Source organism: Cryptomeria japonica, chromosome 4 (assembly GCF_030272615.1).
Source record: "Cryptomeria japonica chromosome 4, Sugi_1.0, whole genome shotgun sequence".
Classification (NCBI taxonomy): Eukaryota; Viridiplantae; Streptophyta; class Pinopsida; order Cupressales; family Cupressaceae; genus Cryptomeria; species Cryptomeria japonica.
The window spans coordinates 160,366,607-160,378,551 of NC_081408.1; positions in this window are offsets into that span (position 1 = coordinate 160,366,607).

An 11,945-nucleotide genomic window follows, 5' to 3' on the forward strand; every position below is an offset into this window, starting at 1 on the left:
ACACATTACTCACACAACATTGAACGTGATATCACCATGACTGATCTATGTAACACTAAGCAAAAACCAGGCGAGCTATTTTCAATCTTTCTGCAAAGATGGCATCAAATGTCTAGCAGATGTTCTCTTCAGTTACCTGAGCAAGAACTGGTGGAAATATTTATTTCCAACTTAAACAACAAAATGTAATTTCACCTATATGTAAAAGACACAGACTCTTTCAATGACATGATCACCAAAGGTTTAAAATGTGAGCAGGATCTCATCTAAAAAGGGCTTATCAATATATACAATGAGCCAAAGGATGGCCCTTGCCTGTGCTTCAATAGTGACAAGCCTAACTTCTGGAACAAAAATAAAAATGTCGTCAATGACAGGGTTGTAGATGCAAGGACCATCAAAAGTGCACAACCTATGGTCTGATTTGTAGGACAGAACCCCCTACCCAAGAATAACACAGTTGATCCTCCAAATCAAGAATGTAATATATCTCAAGAGGAACCCAGACAATGCCAGAAAATTTTTAAACCAAAACGAACATACACTCCCTTAGGGGAACCTATTGAAATGGTGTTACATCAACTGGTTTCTCAAAATCTGGTGACCTTACCCAAAACATCGAATTACGAACCTTAGGTCAAACCTTCATGGTGGAGGGATACTAAACATTATGATTTCCATCAAGGGAAAGGGCATAAGATAAGCAATTGTCACAGATTGAAAGACCTTATTCAAGATCTTATTGACTGCGGTGAGATTGAAATCAAAGGACACGACCCAAAAAACAATAAATAATGATCATCTCATGTTTAAGAATCCACTTCCATCACAAGATCAAAGGGGTCCTTCCACTTCAGGGTGAGACACAAATACCACCGATTATACGGTTACCGCCTATAATTACATTGTGAATCACCTATATGATGCCAGTGAACAAATTGCAACTATTACCATAAAGAATCCCAGCTACATTTGCAATGTTGTTACATGTCGCGGCAAGATTACCATAAAAGCAACTCCACAAGGAACCACATCTATCCCAAAATAGTATAACCTTGTGGACCAATTAGATAAAATGCCTGCACGGATATCTTTCTTAGAGCTATTGCATCTATCTCCATCTCATAAAACAATCTTGGATCAAGCTCTCCAAGAGGCATCGATCCCTACAAACCTAAATACAGATCAGTTTCAAGCCATGGTTGGAAATCTAAGGTCATCACCTTGTCTCACTTTCTTTGAAAGTGACAACACATCCTTCCAACAACCTCATAATGCCTCGCTCCACATTGAAGGATTTATCAATCGACATAGGATCAAGCGAGTCTTGATCAACAATGGAGTAGGCCTAAATATCTGTACACTACAATTAGTCACAACATTGGGATATGCAATTGAATCAGTGGATCCCCACAAGAAGATAACAATCAAAGCCTATGATGATGCAAAGCGTTCATCCAAAGGAGTTGTTGTGCTACCAATCCGAGTGGGCCCAATGGTGAAGCACATCATATGTCAAGTTCTGGACCTTCTTTTGCCATATAATTTGTTGTTAGGAAGACCTTGGATACATGCCATGCAAGTCATTCCATCCACCTACCATCAGTGTATCAAGTTCCCACATAATGGTGTAGAAATTACAATCCTGGGCAATGCAAATCCCTTTGCATATTGTCACAATATCAATAATCAACCAGAGATTACCATTCCCAACAATAGAGAAGCTATCTCATCCACATCATATGTAAGTCCAGCCTCTCTTTCCAGTTCAAACACCACTATACCCAAGAAAGAGAAGCTAAAGATGAAAATGGCAGAGGAAGGTCCTGGAGAGTACAATCTTAGCCAACTCTTTTGTGTTGGGAAACTACCCAGTTCTCCTAGAACTCATGGTAAACCTCAAAGGTTACTTCAAACAGCACTGGTCAAGCCAACATGCACTTTGACACCTTTCATCCTTGGAAAGAGTCAAGAAGAAGAAACCAAAGATGAAGACTTAGCAGAATGGATCTATAAAGACCCAATCACCACGGACATCCCGCAAGCTAAGCTTCCCATAGATCAATATGGAAAATGCCTTCTCATTATGCAAAGATGGGTTATGATGGTCAGAGTGCTTTGGGACCTTGCAAGAAAGGATGACATGAGCCCCTACGGCCAGAATTGAATCCCAAAGATAACACAGTCTTAGGCTTTCAAAAGGAGATTCTTCCTAAGCTCAGTTTCAAAGGAAAACCCAAAAAACCTCTATATCAGCCTAAAACTCTAAGGAGGTCACCTTTGATTATATTAGCAACACCAAAAACCACACCAATTGCCCCACTAAGGTTAAACATCCCACCAATAACATCCACAATACCAATCATCCCACTAATCAAACTAGCAACCCCATCAACAGCAACAATGACATCAATAGCACCATTAGCAACAACAACTGTATCAGAACCCATAGTAGTATCTATAACACCGACCATTCTAGTAGAAGCAGCAAATTCAACACTACCAATACTCCCTGTATGAGATTCATTGATTCCCATAATTCTTCCTGCAACACCGATCATTTCATCTACAAAGGTACATCAATCGATCACACCTGTAGTGTTTAACTCAAAAGATATCCTAGTATGGTATAGCAATCAGATACTCGAGAGCAACTCAGAGACTGACTCACATGAGTGGGAATTTGATTCTATCCAGCTTAATACTTTAGATGAGGAAGACACGTCACTCCCTCCACCTTGCAAAGACATCCCTATTTATGGAGAAGCACAGATAAAGGCCTCTTGGATTCCTGAACTGGAAACTTCTTCCATAGATCCTATGTCACATCCTACGCCTGATTCTGATAGGGAGAGTACCATCAATGACCTTCACCACAACATCTTAACCCTCACTGACACATCTAATGAACTTAACCTAATCGATGAAGTAATGCCCATTATCCATCCCGAACTCATTGAATGGAACCAACCTAATCCCTCATGCCTTGACCGCTTCCAAAATGATGAGGTGATCATTGACTTTTTGGAACTATGGGATAACATACCAAGTGGGGATCACAAAGCTAGATTCACCATTGAACTTAATAGTGCAACATACTTCGTGGTGGGTGCCAAACCTTTCTGCTATAAAAAGATAACAATAATACATGGATCTTCTAGTGAAAACCACACTGTGGCATTGTTTGATCCTACAAAAGTAAAAATAAAGAGCACATCCAATGGTGAAAACCTCTCTGAGGCACCTAAGGATGAAGGTTTGACATTCTCCCCTGTAGTACACAAAGGAACGATCAACGATTCTCATTGAGGAAACCAAAGAATACAATGTGGGGACTCTTGAAATTCCTCACCACATACATTTGGCATCTCTTTTGACTGTAGAGGAACAACCCAAGTTTGTCGAATTCTTCAAACAATGCCATATCAACTTCATATGGTCATATGTAGACATGCCTAGTCTTGATCCAGATTTAGGCATGCATCTGATGAATACTAAGAGGGGGGGTGAATTAGTATGCCAAAAATCTCTGTACTTAAACACTTACACTGTCTGAAGATAAACCGGTAAAATAGTCTAACAGACAAACTGGTTATCACACATGCAAACCAAAATGCGAATAAAGCATTCACCCACAAAAGCAATACAACCATAACACAAGATATTTGTCGTGGAAACCCAATTGGGAAAAACCACGGTGAGATGGAACTCACAAGTCACTATCTGTAGAATAGAAACCAGACCGGTTAAGGTCAAACTAGTTAAGGTCTTACAATGTTCTTCACCAGAACAGGTCCTGTTAGGAATCTCAATCTCTGTTAGGAGATAAGTCCGATTAAAGACTACCCTGTTAGAGGATTTTAGATTCATAGAAGTGAACCACCTTGTTAGAGGATTTTACAAAGGCTTTTGGGCCTACCTGGTTAAGGTCTACAGACTTGTCGAAGAGGTGAGTAATCAACAAGTGTTTGATCTATCTAATAGCACAAATTGCTTGATTAGATCCAGCATAGCTCACTGCTAATGCATTTCAACATTACTTTAGTCTTCTCTATCTCTTTCTGTTTACAACTCGATCTTCTCAGATAAGATCGCTCTTACAACAACTCAACAACCACCTTAAACCCTAGCCACAACATAAACCCTTTCAGCAATAGCAACAACAACTCAAAACCCTAAACAAGATGTCCTTTTAAAGGAATCTGATTTCATGTCGGTCCAATAGGATTACATTACAATTTCCTAGGTTCAATGAATCTAGCCATACTCAGTAACTCGACACAAAAAGCACCATCAGTGTGTCGGCACCGTCAATCAATTGGTGGATTGGTAACTCATCACAAAGTATTACCGGTTCATACAAAATACCGGTTGCCGGTTTGACAAAACTAAAGACTGGTAAGAATGTGTTATGCCGCTTTTCTCCCTTGTACCGGTTGAGATCTACGAACCACTTGGGGTTGACATGCCACTTCAGACCGGGAAACACATTCTGCAAAATCACTAGTCTAAAGACTAGAATACAACATACCAGTTTGACCAAATACCGGTTGAGCTCTAGCTCATACATATAAAGGGGATCTCAATACAAGTGTGTGTCCATCAATGACAATCACAACATAAACATCAAAAATGCCAACAATCCCCCTTTGGCATTGATGGCAACAGTTAGGAAAATAATATTTTGACATCTAAGTGTTTTACAACAAAAACTTTCCATTAACAAAATTACTCCTCCTAAGCATATACACTATCCCTTAATCAACACAATGTATAGCAATTTTGCATACAAAGCATAATCATTTGAGATATCAGAGCACATAGCATATATAAAAAACATATATCAAAATTTTAAAATCAGATGCCTCTCCCTATTTGTCTTCAAAATAGATAGAGTACTTCTCCCCCTTTGCCAACAATGACAAAGTATTGCTGAACAACCCTGTTTCCATTTGATAAAAATAAAAAGTTTATGACAACAATGAATAATATTTGTCAAAAACCGATTTATAGTCGTATAAAAATTGTGTCATGGATAGAGACCAGGACTCAAGTAGGGAGGTGGCCACTTCTTTTTCTATTTGCATCTGGTATACATGTTCCTCCATGGCATCAACTGTGCTCAGCTCCTGTGTAATTGTCAAGGCATCCAGGTTCAGATAACACTTCTGAAGAATTTGAGAACGTGGAAGTAAAACCAGTTGTAGCTCCTACAAATCTTTAGATCGTGTACTGATCTCTTGCTCCATTTTGGCTAACTAGATTTGGAACCAGTGAAGGGTTTGCCCATATGTTGCAAGGGAATCATAAGGTGTCTTAAATGTGCCCAAGTAGGACTATAAGTCCGTTCGAAGCTTTTGCTTCTTAGCTAGCACATCATTGCAGCACAGATGAGGTTGACAAATTTTGCTTAGTAGAAAGTTTCCCTCATCCAAGGCATTCCTTATGTCCTTTTGGTCTTTCAGCAGTTCAGACTGAAGCTCATTCATCTTTTTCACCAGAGCAATGTTAAGAGCCTTTTGATGCTCTTTCTTGACATTTGCCTCAGCTGCTTCTTCCAGGCTCTGCACCTGATCATCCACTACAATACATAGTAGTTTGAGCTATGCTAGTAATGATTTAGTGTCAGGAAGATTGGTACCAGGGATTAAACTGGTAAGGGTGTCTACAGCCGCCTGAATTATGTCCTGTTCCTTTTTCCTATGAATGATCTCAAGGCGCTCTTGAGCAACCTTGATTCTTTGCATAAGCTCCAACTCACTTGCAAATTGGAGATCGATAGGATTGGAGATATCTGTGTGGGGGAAAAAGTGACACTAAGCTAATATGCCCTAATCTCACTTTCAATCACACACTTGTGGAATACGAAAGAGCCTAGAGGTATCACACAATTGGCTACTTCTTTTTGTGGAAGAGAGAGCCATGGGCTACCTATTAGGATTTCTATTCCTTTGTTGCAAATGATAGATAGAATGATGCAAGTTCAATCCCTAACCCTAAAGTGCAAGTATGAACTAATAGCAAGATTTGCAGAATTGAGATTAAACAATGGAAAGCTGTAAACACAAGGACAAGGCAAGAATGAAAATACATACCCGGTGTTAAAATCTAAGTGAAAATGTTCGAGACGGGGGTGCAGGCGCCATTGTCCTGATTCTGCTCCTGAAACTGTTGTTTTTGGCAACCTAAAAGCTGTCAAAAAGTGCTGAAAACTTGCTGTCTGACAGAGGGACCAGGGCGCCCAGCGCCCCTGTCCTAGGGACCAGGGCACCCAATGCCCCTATCCTGGCAGGTTCAGGGTGCCCCATGCCCCTGTCCTGGTCTTTTACTCTAAAATTTGGTGTGTTGCTTGGCTTCTGTCTGCTTCTACCAGATCTGCAACTTGCGGCGTCGTCCGAATCCCGAAATCTGCACTTGTATCTGAAAAGGTGTGTTGGGTAGCTATATAGGGTTTGGCCTTAGTCAAACCCCCGCTTTGGTGATTTCCACCTCCATGAATAGCCAAGTTGTATTGTAAAAGTAGTGTGTGTGCAGACCTTGTGTGTGTGCAAGATCCTAAAATGCAAGTAAGCAAACTAGAGCAACCTAGAAAGTAAACCCTAATTGCTTGTAAATGATAATGTAAATGCTCCAGAACAAGATGCAAAGTGATCTAAAGCATGAATACAAATGATATAATGAGGCTTACGTAAAGACATGAAAACAACATGAAATCATACCCAACCCCAAGGGAGTGGTACAAGCCAATCTTCAGTCGATGATCCCTTATTTCTCTTCAATGCCTTCAAAGCCCTAAATGTATGAATGAAATTGATGAATGCTTGATGGATGGATGTTGAATGTTGTTGAAGTCTTCAAAGATCTGCTCTTTCGCTGCCTAGAAAGTCCCCTGAAACCAAAATCCTCGACCCTTTCAAATGAAGAAAGAGAGCTCTTATATATGAAACCCTAGGTCTTAATTTCAACTTTTGGCCGACCTAGAGATTGAATCTCTCACCAATTTCTTGGGGTTAAGCTTTATTTTATGATTGGATCGTGCTCCTAAAATTTTGAAAAAAATGTTCGGGACCATGTGCACTCCGGGCGCCATGGTCCCGACAACTTTTCACCAAATTTTCAGGGCCATCAGATATGATGATTTTAGAGAGAATACCTAAGTTACAGGTGATTTCGAGTTGTTTTGACCCCCGAAATCAAGCCCCCAAGTTCAAAATAGGACCTAATTAGGGTTTTTGATTAAATAATGTATTGGAGGAATAAAATGAAAAGGGCACACTTTAATGAAAGGGCCCAACTTTATGATGTGGAAGATGATGAAATAGAACCTTAGACCTAATTAATTTCATTAATTAAGTGCTAAAGGGGAAATACAATGCAAAATATAAAATGCGCCAAGGTGGGTGCTAAACTAGGTGTGAAATTGTACCACCCTAGCAAGTGCATACAATTTACGATGCTACAATATCAACCGGTTTGGCTTGACTCCCAGTTGCCTTCGGAGTCTCCATTTGTGTGCTCTCCATTGCTTTCACTACCTTGTCTACTTCTGCCTTCTTCCTTTTCTCTGCTTCTTTCTTTTGTTCTTGTTCCTTGTCTTCCTCATCTTTCTTTTTCCTGTCTTCTTCTTTCCTCTTCTTCTCTTCTTTCTCTTTCTCTTCCTTTTTCTTCTTTTCTTCCTCTTCCATCTTTTTCTTCTCTTCCTCTTCCTCTTCCTTCTTCTTCTTTTCTTCCTCTTCCTCCTTCTTCTTTTCTTCATCTTCCCGCTTCTTCTTTTCTTCCTCTTCTTTCTTCCTCTTTTCTTCCTTGTCCTCTTCTTCTTTCTTCTTCCTTTCCTCTTCTTGCTTCCTTTTCTCTTCATCTTTTCATTTCTCCTCTTCCTCTTTTCTCTTCTCTTCCTCTTTTCTCTTTTTCTCATCTTCATCCCTCTTCTTCTTCTCTTCCTATTCCTTAGCCGCTTCCTATGTGTCCTTAGCTTGCTCACCACTCTGCTCGGCTTGTTGCCCCTATTCTGTTCCCTCAAAAGCTATGTCCTGAGTGACATCTCCTACATCCAGGGCATTGACATCAGTAGTATCAATTGGTTCTTCGGGTTTCCTTCTTCATCAAAAACTTCATCCAATTTGGATATGACCGGTTCTGTTACTGCTTTCCGGTTGACCATTCATGGTTTGTGAGCTTGAATAGCATGATTCATATACTGATGAGTGTCTTTTTCAACATCATCAACTCTTCCTTCCAACAGCTAGAGTCTTCTTCTCCTTGTGAAGAAGAGTCCTTTATTTTGGTCCAACACATCAAACAATTCTGAATTTGAGAGGTTGGGAAAGTACTGTGCAAAGACTTTCTCCCTAATCTCCCATTCTTTTTCAATGGCAATGCACCATTTATTATCTAATGTTTTAAATAAAGAATCCGGTGTCTAAGATTTAATCTCTGATGGCGATCGGTCATTTTTACATAAATAAATGATGATTTCCTGTAATACTTCTTCCTTTTCCTCATCACTAAAATCATCATAATAATCTACTAAATCATGAAGTAATTTTCTCCTAATATTCTTAACTATCCTTTGAAAATATGTCAAAGGTTTGTATGAGGAGATATCAATATTTACCGGTGTGGAAGCTGCCAATTCATTCTTCTTCATTTTCTTTGTCTGTCTCGCCTTCTTTGGCTTTTCATCAGACTCGGTCTCTTCAGAGTCTAGTTCATTTGTCTTCATCTTCCTTTTTCTTTCAAAGACTTTTGCCGGTGTCACCTCTAGTTTCTTCTTTGCAGGTGACCACTTGGTCACTCTTGGAGTTGCAGTGGTAGCCGGTGCCGATGCTGCAGGCACTGCTTTGGCTTTCTTTGTTGTTGGTTCTTTTCCTTTCTTAACCAATGGTTCTTCAGTCGGTGCAATCCTCTCCAAGTAGGTTCCAGTCCTTTTAGCCTTTGGATCAAGAGGCAAGGCAATAAGGGTTGAGGCATACCCTTCCATCATATCATACATAACTTCATAGCCCATTGGCTCCACTTCCTCCATTCTAGGCTCAACAGCCTCCATTAAGCATTTGTCCACCTGAATGGTGAAACAAATGTCATCTTCGTATTTCTTTACTATATCACCTGAGATCCTTACCCTTTAACTCATCTTTCTTCTAAACTCATCAAAATATTTGTTCAGTACTTCAGGGTAACCAGTTCCAATGGCTTGTATGCTTTCCTTGATCTGCTTGGTTACCGGTTGGTCAGGAGACCACTGGACATCTCCTACTCTAGGAAAGTAGCCTTGGAAATAGAAGAACAACCCTATCAGTAGTTGTCCAAACTTAAACCTCAGTGCATTGTCCTGTTTGATCACCTTTAGATTCAACAGGAGTTGCCTCTGCATACCGGTGCATAAGTCAATAGATGCATCCTCTTTAATCATCCAGTAAGCCACATTTACCGTTGCAGCAGATACAGAATTAATCCTGCTGGCTGAGAATGTTCTATAGCCTATCACCATGCAGGCGTATTTCACCAGATCATCCTTGATAGGATTAACTGTCATACCCCATGAGTCACTTGTTGAACCAGTGAGCTTGGCCATTTCAGTTTTGCTTACCATTCTTAGGGCTAGCACTTCCCTTGTGTTGCAAAAACCGATGACTGCATGAATTTTTTGAGGCGTGATATCATGCATCCTCTCCAAGTACATCTTGTCACCATGGACTCTACTCAAAATGATCCTGATGTGATCCTCTGTAAAATCTTCTAGAAAGTATACTACATTATGGAGTTTCTTCTTCTCTAAGATACTAAACTCCAGTTTGATCTTTTTGTCCTTGCCACAAAATAAACCTAACTGGGTGTGAATAGCTAAAGACCCTAGGTCTTCTATTTTGCAATCAATATAATCTGAAATTCCTTCTTCAACTATGACTCCACCCAGAACTTGTGATAAGGCATTATATTTGGACTTCGTTTGAATAAAACTTTCCAACTCAATGGATGTACTAGAACTGGTCTGAGATGTGGAAGCCATTGTTGAGTATTTTCAAGAACACAAAAAATACCTTTACAACGTGAATTTAGGGCTTCCTGATTCTGCTTCACTCCACTCTTCGTCGATTGCCAAATCACCGCTTTGTGTTCTCCATGACCGCTTGCAAACTGGATTTGAATCTCCTTCAAGATTTATCAATTTCTTGAAATCTTAGCTCAAATCGCCTTTTCTTCGCTCTGCAATTGAAAATTTTTCTTCGCTCAAAAACAGATAGTGAGAAATGATTTGAAATATGCTTTTATACATGTCTCTCACCTACCGCCATTAATGCTCCTCTATTAGGGCGAAAACCCTAATTTTCCTCCTTTACCATTTCCGGTCTTCTGCCAAGTGACAGGTATCACATACCAGTTAAGGTCTTTTACCAGTGTAACCGAGGGTTCACAATCATTTCATCATTTTCTCCCCCTAAGCCTCTTTGGAGCTTAGTTTGTCGGTTCCGATATTTCCACACTAGGTGCAAAAACCGGTTCCTCTTCCAACATTATTGGTTTCTTCCTCTAGGTTTTGTTCATGTCTGCTTGAACTTTTTCAACATCAACTTCTCCTTTCTAAGTGATCGGTATATCATCAAATATACTCTTTCTTCTTTTGCAGAATCTTGCAATGTGACCTGGTTTGTTGCAGTGATAGCAAACCAATCCAGGTGCTCTCCAAGGTCCATTGTTCATATTTCCATTCTTCCTTCTACATGTAGTAGCAGTGTGGCCATGTCCATGACAAATCCAATAGTTTTCTCTCCATCCGGTTGCCGATTGGTAACCACTATTGCCTGACTGATAATTGTAGGTATTAAACCGATTAGGGTTCCGGTTTACAAAAGATTCTGGACCAGCTCCTTGGGTCCTCTGAAGATATCTTCCTGTATTGTTCATGACAGACCTGCATTCAGATGCTCTATGCCCAAACTTGTTGCATGCATAACAATGACCATTGAACTTATTGGATCTAGGTACATTGTTGATCAAATATGGAAAATTATTGTAGGGTTTTCTCCTACATACATTGGCAGTGTGTCCTTCTTTAAGATAGTTAAAGCAAACAGATTTGAATTTTTGCTTACCTTTTCCTTTGAGTGCCGGTTGCTTCTTTTATGCTTTAGCATTTGTTCTTGAGGATTCTCCTTCCTCATGTCCAGAGAAACCAAGACCATTGGTATTCTTTACCAGTCTAGATGACTCAAGCTTTTTCTCTAGCTTGACAGTACTTTTGCTAAACTTAGCTAGTATTTCCTTTGACTTAGAGAGTTCTTTGGAAATAGCAGTATTTGTCTCCATTAGACTTGCATTTTCAGAGATGGCTATGTTCAGTTCACCTTGCATGTCTTCCTTTTCCATCCTGCTCTCATGAAGGCGAGCAGTCAGTGCACTAATCTCTTGTTTCAACTTGGAGATCTCATGATCTCTGTCCTTTACCCGATCTTCAGCTTTCCTACGGTTCTCAAGCTCTTGACTAAACTGGATAGTCAGTCCTTCCAACTCCTTTCTTAGATTGGAGTTTGAATCATTTAGCTTATTCACTTCTGCAATCATGGCTTCCATATTAGGTTCATCTTCAGAACTACTTTTAGATAGCTCCATCATCTTTTCAGCATGTTCTCTCCTTTTTGCTTGAGATGCCTTGTATTTGACCATAAGATCATCATAGGCTTGCTCAAACTTAGTGAGTCGTTGAGTAAGTTCCCTCAAAGTGTATTCCCCCATATCTCTTTCCAAGTGGTTAAACTTATAGAAAGGTTGGCTCTGATACCAATTGATGAATACTGAGAGGGGGGGTGAATTAGTATGCCAAAAATCTCTGTACTTAAACACTTACACAGTCTGAAGATAAACCGGTAAAATAGTCTAACAGACAGACCAGTTATCACACATGCAAACCAAAATGTGAATAAAGCATTCACCCACAAAAGCAATAC